The 10,243-nt window shown below is 37.9% G+C and overlaps 1 non-coding gene across 1 annotated transcript; it reads left to right on the plus strand.

Annotated features, from left to right (window-relative positions):
• Nucleotides 1-2,592: 2,592 nt before the first annotated feature.
• On the plus strand, nucleotides 2,593-2,733 carry LOC117715838 (small nucleolar RNA SNORA48). Its single transcript, XR_004607642.1, has one exon. It is a non-coding gene; the product is annotated as a small nucleolar RNA SNORA48 (small nucleolar RNA).
• Nucleotides 2,734-10,243: the final 7,510 nt, after the last annotated feature.

The following is a 10,243-nucleotide window of genomic DNA, read 5'->3' on the forward strand; positions in this document are numbered from 1 at the left end:
CCTGAGTTCCCGCCTAGCTTTTATTTATAAATCGTGAAACAGAATAAACCATTTGTCCCCTCAGACTGTCTTCAATCATAGTGTTTTAGCATACCAATAGAAAGGAAACTAAAACAAAGAGCTTGATTAAAAAGATGCAGTTACTCATAGAACAAGCAGACTATTGGAACAAAGTAAAGTCTTCTTGCGTTTCAGTCTTGAATACGATCTTTTTAAGCAGGTGTAAGTGATGAAACTTTCTAGAACAAATGTTTCACAATAATTGTCATAATCTTGAAGGAAATCCTTTTTTGCCTTTGAAAGTTTGGTTCCTAACCAAATTAGAACTAAGAAAGCTAATTTTTTCTACAATTAGACAGTAATGGATACAGTATAATCTCAAGTATGACAGCTTATACAAACCCTCAACTCAAGCCAGACAGAACTTGAACCTGGAGATGGGGAAATAGGAATGAATTATACTCACTAGGCAAGAATTGCCTCTTGTCATCTACAGACAAATTACTGTCCAGAAAAGGACACACTTGTGTAATAGTCGACTGATTATATTTGCCAACCAGAGTAATCAGCCCTTAATAATTCTGCATCACTAGGTCTGTCAGATGATCCTGGGACAGAAGGCTGAAGATCGGATGCTCCAACATTTTGTAGTATAGGGACTGTCCAGGTGTTCAGTGGTCTCTATAAATTGGCTAAGTTTTAGAAGCTATGCTTGTGCTTCCTATAATTTCAGTTAACTCAGTCATTCGGGATTTCTGATGGGGTTGAAGACTTATAGTCTCATAGCCATTCCTGGATATTAACTTTGAGAGAAAATATTTGAGAGGATGGTTTTCAGCTAACATTCATTCTAAAGCCAAGAAAAAAGCCAGGTTCGGAACTAAGTCTTTTAGTTAGGAAAGATGACAGAGGTTATGGTTAGTAAACAAAATTATGGAATGGGTATTAGGTTTATCTTGTATATTACACAAATTGGTATCATTATGCTCTAATTGTATTTTGAAAGAAAAGTTTTATTTTAACAGGAAGGGTGATATACAGGAGGAGCTAAGGTGGGAGGAGTACAGGGAGGAAGAGTAGGAGTAAGGAAAGGAGGAGAAGGAGAGGAGGAAATAGGTGATGAGAGAAAGAGAGAGAGAGAGAGAGAGAGAGAGAGAGAGAGAGAGAGAGAGAGAGAGAGAGAGAGAAGAGGGGGGACATGGAGGCGGATGTTCCCGTGTTTCTGCCAGTCAAAGATAGTTGATATATCTTGGTTGGGTATTGGGTTACACTTATGATTGTATGGGCATTGAGCATTACCAAAATTATAAAGCCTTTGATTAACATTAAAAAAATTTATAAAAGCAAAAAGGAGAAGGAAGGATGGGATAGGGGTTTTTTAGGGAGGGGAATGAGGAAAGGGGATGGCATCTGAAATGTAAATAAAATATTCAATAAAAAAAAATTTTAAAAAAGAAAAACTATTTTCAAAAAAGGAAAAAAAGAAAAAAATGATAGCTGCTGAAAGAGAAAGAGTCTTTATGTAATGTAGTTGATTCTTTGAGTTTTACATCATGCACCCCAGTCCCACCCCTCTCCCCATCAATCATATCTGCCCTTTACAAACTCCCCATTCAAAACATAAATTTCACATACACACACACACACACACACACACACACACACACACACACCACATAGAAAACATCATTTGACAGGTGTAGTACATCACAGTGTGTTCCACAGCAAATCCCTCTGTCCATTCATTTTCACTTGCAAATGTTCTTTGCAATGTGTCATTGGTCTGTTTCAAGATCTCTGCCTTCTGTGACATCATCAATATTGGATCCTCAGTGGTCCTCCTCGCAGTTATCCCATTGGTGCCCTGTATTATGGAGATTCATTAGCTTTAGATAAACAGGACTGGCCTTTTCACTCATCCCAATCATTTCCAGATGATACAGAGTTTGAGGTGGGCCAATTCAGAACCCTGAATCTGGGCGTTGGTGGTCACTTTGCTGACTGACAAGTACTCCTGCTCTCCCTTATCTGTGCCACCAAGTGAGCTCCGCAGCACTGCTCAAACTAGGTCATCCAATGCTGCCATAGGCAGAGGGCAGGGTCAGCCCTCCTTCTCTTATGCCCTTAGGCTGGTTCATCTACACACATAACCCTAGTGCCATGCTGAGCGGTCATGGTACTTTGCTCATTATGCTAAGTGCTTCAGTCTGCAGAGGAGCTGGGCCAGTTCAATGCCCCTACCCTGTCAAGAATGACTCAACCATGCCTTCACCATCAGGGCCAGCTCCATTTATGTTGCCCAGGTGAGGTGCAGGGCCCATTTTCCCAAGTGCTATAGCCACTGAGAGAGAAGTGCTAGCTCTCCTGTTCTCATGCCCTCAGTGCCTGCTCTTTCCAGGTTGCAATAAAACTAGACTACAGGGCATCGCCCCTACACACTCCACCTGACCACCTCACATCAGGGGAGGGGTGAGGCCAGCTCTCATATGTTCTTGCTTTCTGCCTAGCTCACCCACACCCCTATAAGTTTTGCTGTGCTGTCCAAGTGGGGTATAAGGCCCACTCTCCAGAATGGTGCAGCTGGTGAGGGGCAGGACAGCTGGGCAAAGAGACAGCTGGTGGATAGTGTTGATCTTTTTATCAGTCAGGGACAAAGCAAATAGCAGTCTTTTGTACATCCTAGCTTGATGCCTGACTTGGTGGCCAAAGCTGTTTCATATCTAGGACACATAAAATTCAAATCATGCCGGTTTTCTTAAGGGGTGTGATAGATCTACTCTGGATCTATGGTCCAGATTAGGCTCCCACCCAAGAGGATTTGGTCAACACAAATTACACTAGGTTGAAGAAGAAAAGTGAAACGCAGCGATGGTTCTATAGTTATGAATGCTGGCTCTTCCAGAGAAACAATATTAATTCTAGCACAGACACAGCAGCTCACAAACATCTGTTTACAAATTTAGATCTGACAGTTTCTTCTGGCCATGGTGAGTACCAGCCCTGCAAAGAAGTACACAGGCATACATGTAGGAAAAACACCCATACAAATAGAACAAAATACAGACATCTATAAAACAGAGAGCAAAGGCTGAGAAGATAGGTTGAAGGAGTGGGGATGAAGCTGGAAGCAGCTGTAAAAGGCAGAGTGAATATGATCAAAATACATTGTATGGAATTCTCCAAGAATAGACAAAAAAATGTTTTAAACATCAGACTTCAATTTCAATAGGAGGAGAAACAGCTCAGTTAAAAATTAGGCTCAGGAGTAAATACAAAGTGAACAATGAGGAATTAACAAACAGTCTTGGAACAAGACAGTACACTGGTTAGTGGACGACGTTTTAGTAAATGTAAACATCATGTCTAAGGGAGACGGAGGCCCCAGTCATGTCATGGGTTGGCAAGGGGAAACAAAATCTTAGGAGTAGGGCGACTTTTTTTTTTTTTTCTAAATTCACTCACCCTAGCTCTTGAAAGCTGTGCTAAACAGAGAGAGAAATTAAGATGACCCAATATATAATGATTAAGCTAAGAAAATTCAGAAAACCCTCACTAACATTTGATAAACAGGGATAATATCGTTGTTTTTACATTAATTATCATATTCATCTTTAAATGTTTCATTTACTGAATTCTTGGTTGGTGAATTTTATTTTAAAAATTATTTATGTTGAATTATTAATCTGTTTGAATTATTTTGTTTCCTTTTTTTGTTATTGAAGCTGGGTAGCACATAGCTCAGGCTGACATCATCTACCCTGTATAACAGAATAAATGATTCTGAACACCTCTCAAGTGCTAGGCTTATAGGCTAGCTCCATAGTACCTAGTTTACGCAGTGCTGAAGATAGAACTTGTGGTTATGTGTATGTTAGACAAGCACTGTACCCTCTGGACTACAGCCATAGCTCTGCTTCATTTTATTTTCATAGATCCTTGTAGAAAGTAATCTCAATATGCAACTCAAAAGCATTATGTAATGTTGAGCAATGTTAGCTGAAATTGTTAGCTGAAATGTGGGAAGTTGCCCTGTACTAAATACTAAAAGCTGAAAGGTCTTCCTCACTGTCCTTTTGAGTTTTTTGAAGAAAACTGAAAACTTTCAGCCCAGTAAACGGACTTCTTTCTCCATCACGAAGCCTTAAGCAAGTGATGATCTACCTGGAATCCAAGGGAATTAATTTCTGGCAGGAATAAAAATCTTAGGTTAGAACAAAGAAGTAATTTCAGACAGGAATCTAAATTTTAGGTTAGAACAAGGAAGTAGGCTTCAGACATGAAAATTACTTTGGGCTAGACAGGAAAGTTGGCTCAGATACTTTGGTTATCCTGATAAGCCCTTAGAAACAGTGATCACGGAATTTTGTTTATTGCCTTGCTTGTTCTTTGACTGTGTTTATTGTCTTGCTTGCTCCTTGACTATTTCCATCTAGTATATTGCTAGTCCCTCAACTTAGAACTGACCTTAATACTTGCATGTAATTAAGATGGAATAGAAGCAAAAAGGAGGATGGAGGATGGGATAGGGAGTTCTAGGGAGGGAAATGGGGAAAGGGGATAGCATCTGAAATGTTAAAAAGTAAAATATCCAATTAAAGAAAGAGAGAAATACCATCCAACAGAGGCTGATGATCCATGGGAACATTCTTTTCAATCTGTTTTACTTGCCATCATTTCACTGGGTCATGTCACTTCTCAGTCACACTGAGAGTGGCCCATAAAATTCCAGCATTCTTGGGGTATTGGTATGATACTAAGAGTCCTGTGTCATTAACATTGTAGTAAATACATCTACATGTGTATATTTCCACATATATCCTGTTTTTTTTTTTCACATCTGTGACACACAGAAGGAGAAAGTTCTTTTCTCCTTCAGGTTTCTGGTACCTGTCATGCACTACAAATCCAGCTCTGAGCAAGAACTTTTCAGAGCACACAGTTGGTTTGTTTTAGTATCACTTACAGTGATTATAAAAATCACTTCCAAATGTTTGCCCAAAGATCTTTCTTCCTGTCATATTTGAAAACTATGTTTAACAAATAATACCTTTCTTACTAATGGCAGTATTTTTATACCATATACATGTCAGACATGTATTTTGCAAACATTTGGTAAAATTATCTGACTCATTGTTTGTGCTAGAACTTCTAAACAAGGATTTCATCTCCCTATGTAGTTTAATGACATAATTACAACATTTTTGAAGTAGGACATAATCTTCAAACATTCTATTTATTCATCAGCAGAATTATCTGTGCAATACACTTTTTATATATAAATTTATAAACTGATGAGACTTATTTTAAAAGAAGAGCTTGATTAAGCTGCATGTTCAGAATAAATATGTCTTCAAGCTCTTTAAGAAAGAGCAGTGTTAATACATCTGTTAGCAACATAGGAATAAGTTGAAATGCAATTTTAGTTTGGTCTAAGGTCAAGTAATGGAAGTCTGGTACTATGTTTCTTTCTAATGCAGCCAATTAATGGTAGAAGGGTGGCTAAATGTTTCTCAAATTCATAAAAGAATAGTTTGCAACAGTCATTCCTATTAATTTAAAAATTGAATTCAAGAGAAATAGAAAAATAAAATGACAAGAAAGTTTCACAAATGGAAGAAAATTGAAAAGTCATTTATTATAAAGGTAATAATGGTTACCACTTTGTGATAACTTATTCCTGGGAATTTCAAAGTCTTCATTAAGTGTTAGTGCAGAAGATTTCACATGTTCATTCATTTTAATCCCTTTCTTTCTGTAACCATAAAGGGTTAATGAGACACAAATGGGATAGAAATTACTAGATTGTGGGACAACAACATCTGTATTTTGGTGACTGGTCATATTTCTAACAATCAGAATTTAATTTGAGGGCATATAGATCCACATACTATAGAGTGAAAAATTATAAAGACCATTTTGTGAAATACATGCAGGCTTTTTCTTTGCCTTTACACCTGAGCAGAAAGAGTGCAGGTTCCAGAAAGTGGAACTGATGTAGGATTTCAGGCCTTCACTGCCCGGGATACATTCAGGGAAGATCAACATTCCTTAGGCCTCAGGGTGGGGAAGGCCCAAAGCAAGAAGACACATTCCTGACCACAAAGAAAGATGCAAGTCATCTGGATGGTTCCAAGAACTAGCTAAGTTTCCACTCTTCTTGGTTACCCCTCCATCACCCTTGAGGTCTTCCCAGTATTACAGCCTGCTGAGTTCAAAATTTGTAAAACAACCAATCAGGTGTAACTGCACGAAATGCAACCAATCATGTGTAACCATGCGAAAATTCCTCCCTTTCCCCACCCCATGCTATAAAAAAGCCCCTCAGCTTGCTGGCCGGGGTCAAATTTTGTTCCTGCGTGGACGACCAGTTTGACCTTGGCTAGCCATCTCTCCCCAATAAACTTCTGCTGATTACATCCAGGTACAGTGTCTTGTGATTTTGGGTGGGTTTGCCGTGATTTCCTGAGACTTGGTAGGTCTCCCGGAGTTTGAGGCTTTTCAATACCAATTTGTACATATGTATATATGTACACACACATATATCTACACATATAAATGCATATTTATATATATACGCATATATTTACACATATTTTATATACATATAAAATATATATGTATACATACACATACACGTATGTTATTCTATATGTATACACACACAAACACACACACATTTTTATATGTGTTAAGATTGCGGCGTAAAATGGAAAAATGTTCCTTTCTAAAAAATTTTGAAGTAGAATGGGTCACAAATTAATGGCTCCCTTGAGGATGCCTCATCAATTAGTTTTGAAAGTGGCAGCTCATAGTGGACTGCAGGTGTCCCTTTTGAAGTCTCACTTTCTCTGAACATTGACATAAAGCAAACCTCTGGGAAACACTTCTCTTTCACTTGAGATCCTTAGCTCTCAGTGCAGAGGGTAGTAGCGAAGAGGATTTAAACTTGGACTCCACAGAGAATTAGCAGTAGGAAAGTTTCTCCCAGGGTGGTTTTGAGCAATGAAAACCTATGAAGTTGCTACAATGGCCATAGCTATTAATAAGTTTCAATGCATGGTGAGTTTTTTTTTGTTGTTGTTGTTGTTTTTGGTTTTTCAAGAAAGGGTTTCTTTGTGTAGCCCTGGCTGTCCTGGAACTCACTCTGTAGACCAGGCTGGCCTCGAACTCAGAAATCAGCCTGCCTCTGCCTCCCAAGTGCTGGGATTAAAGGCGTGCGCAGCCACTGCCCAGCAAGTTTTAAAATTGGAATATTGGGGCCCTGCTGAGTAAAGCAGAGATCTCGCACTTGCGTTGGATACTACAATTCAACTGGAAATGTAACTGGCTGCTGGAGAAACTTCATGGGTAACAAATCCTGAATGTTAACCAAAGTACTTTAGGAAAAGTCATCCTGGTGGTTAGTTCTTTGAGACTCTTCTCATTGTAACTTAAAGTTATCAGTGACTGATCTCTATCAAGACTATCTAGACCCCTGAAATTGCATAGTCAATGCACATTTAACTCTTTCCTGTAGGAATGCAATCATCTACAACTTTTTTTTAAAATTGTATGTGTGAAGCCTCCTCAGATTATAACACACGACAAAGATGTTTGCTTACATCGCATAACAATGCAGTCTACCTTCATCCATTTTCCTGCAAGTGTCATAAAGTTCATTTTTTCCTCACAACTGATGTAAAGTTTCATGGCATGTATGTATCCTATTTTCTTTATCTGTTCATTTGATAGTGGACTCCTAGGCTAGATTTAGATTTTGGCTATTGTAGAATGTAAAAATATATATGAATTTGTAAGCACAACTATACTATGCTCACTAGAATCTGTGTATAAGCCCTGTTTGTAGTAATTGTTTTCTTATGTATAATTTTAATTTCTGTGTTATGAAACCATCTTTGAATACCTTGTTTGAATACTATTACATCTTCCTTACTACCTCAATTTCTTTTCTCTATGAGAAAAACCTAGTCTTGGTCTTACAGTCAAAATCATGAACAATAAATATGCTGGCTATATTTAGGCAATGGATTTAGGTTGGATGGAGATTATGCCACTGATTCAATCTACCTAAAATATTCACGTTCAAAATAGTCCTCGGGCATGGCTGAGGTCAAAAAACCATCCCTGTTTGCAATCAAGATATGAGTCTACATGCAAACTTTCAATGTTTGTAAACATTGTACTATGTTATAGTCAGAAGCCATTGTTGCGCTATTCTTTGTAAGTTTTTAGTTTAACACATAAATGATGAAATTAAAACACAATGCATTTATCACCTTGTTGAGAATAGAGATCTTACCACTGCAAAAGATTTAATTAAAAGTTGATGATTTAATAGGCAGTTTCTATCTATTGCTTACTCTGGAGGATAAGATTCGATTTAAAAAGAGGTCCAAATTTTATTTTGGAACAGAGTCCTTGTCATCAGAAGGCAGAATATGTCCCAAAGGAAGCAGACATGTCTGAATAGAGACCACTGATTCTGAAAGCCAAAAGCTGATAAATCTTAATGATAAAAGCTTTTGAACTACTTTGGAATTGTTAAGATCTAGGCACTCAGTTGTTGATATTTAATTGCATGTTTTAATCCATGAGCACATGCCTGTTATTATTAAGTCATGTATTTCTTTTAACATTGAAGATCTCTACTGATATTTAAAAACAATAACTTTCCTGCAATACAACATTGAATTGCAAAGCTTCAGTATTTTTTTTTTTTTTTGCTATATGTAGTTTGAGAGTAAGAGGATGGCAAAAAATATTGTTTACTATATAAAAATATTTCAGATACCATGAAGCTAGGGACTCAAACTGGCATCTGAAATGTTCTTACCTTTGAAGATTCTTTGTTTTGTCCCTTAGCATTTGCTATAACAATGAAAGAATGCCTACTACATCCAATTTTATTGTCTTCCTGACCCTGCTATATATCCACAGTGTCTTTATTCTGGCTGATTGGTCTAACCAGGACTGTACACCATTTACTCTCCCTATAGCTAATGCTGAACTTATTTCTCAGTCAAGAAAATGAAAGTCATGAGAAATGTACTAAATTAGTACTTAGGAATTTGTCTACGGATGCATATTTACAGCACAGCCATATCATTAATTGCAGATTTCCAGAGTGTAGCTATCAATACTTTAACACCAGGATTTTGCTTTCCTTGTTATTTTATTTTCAAAGCACTAAAAAATGTTGATTTGCTGCAAATGCAATGTTTATCTGTTGGTTGTATTGCTAGGGAAATACGACTGCTACATTCTAGGCCATGGATTAAGAAATGATGTTTAAAGAAGGCAGTGAAATTGACAAGCTAGGATATGTTGAAGTCATAGCCTTTTTGCTGTAGTCACTGGGATGAAAATGGAAAGCTTCTACAGATGCCTATTTCTGAGATTCTAATCTCCTAAGCAATGCCTCCTGGGTTCCAGAAAATAACAAGTGGCCATTCTCACCTCCCAAAGAACGTTTGCAGTCTCAGGCTCCCTGGTTCCAGAAAATTAGAGGACTATAGCTATTACAGGTTTACCTGGACAAGAGGGAAGCAGACACCCTTTTTCTCATTCTATGTCCTTGGAGTCACATGGTCCTTCTCCAGAATGCCTGAATTTCTGCTCCAGCTCTCATGAATTGGGGTCAGCCCAGCTGTAAGCCAGTGTTGTGAATTACTCTTCAAACAAGTTCCATAAAATTTAATCCCTCTGCTATCTATAAGAAGAGATCCCTCCTCTGCCTTGGAGGGCTGAACTCTCCTCAGAGTGCTTGTTACATGGCTGGCTGTGTCTGACTATGGCATTAATAACTCTTCTAATTATCTCTTCTCCTTCTATGAGGACAGTCCTCCTCAACATCACCCTTGAACTCTAAACCTGAAAGCTTTCAATGTTTTTTTTTTTTTTTCCCCAAACTGTACAATAACTATAGTGACTTGCTGTGCTTGCTGACACCTTTGATGCTTCCCGGTTTTTCTCTGGGCCAGATCATCACTTGCAGTTGTAAAAATCAACATTGGCTCTTTTGATTTGAACTTTACTTCTCCAAAATTTAAAAGAGTAAATCTATCTGAATGGGGTGTCTTTGCATAAAGCTCAAAAAACTTTTCTGTTGTCATTCTAACTAAACAAGGTTTAAATTACCTTAGTGTTGGTTGCTCTTACCATTCAATGCTTACTTCCAGAGCCAGGCCTTACAATTTAAGCTCTACCTGAAAGCTACACAAACCCCCAATGTGTGCACCAGACA

Source organism: Arvicanthis niloticus, chromosome 9, assembly GCF_011762505.2.
Source record: "Arvicanthis niloticus isolate mArvNil1 chromosome 9, mArvNil1.pat.X, whole genome shotgun sequence".
Taxonomy (NCBI): Eukaryota; Metazoa; Chordata; class Mammalia; order Rodentia; family Muridae; genus Arvicanthis; species Arvicanthis niloticus.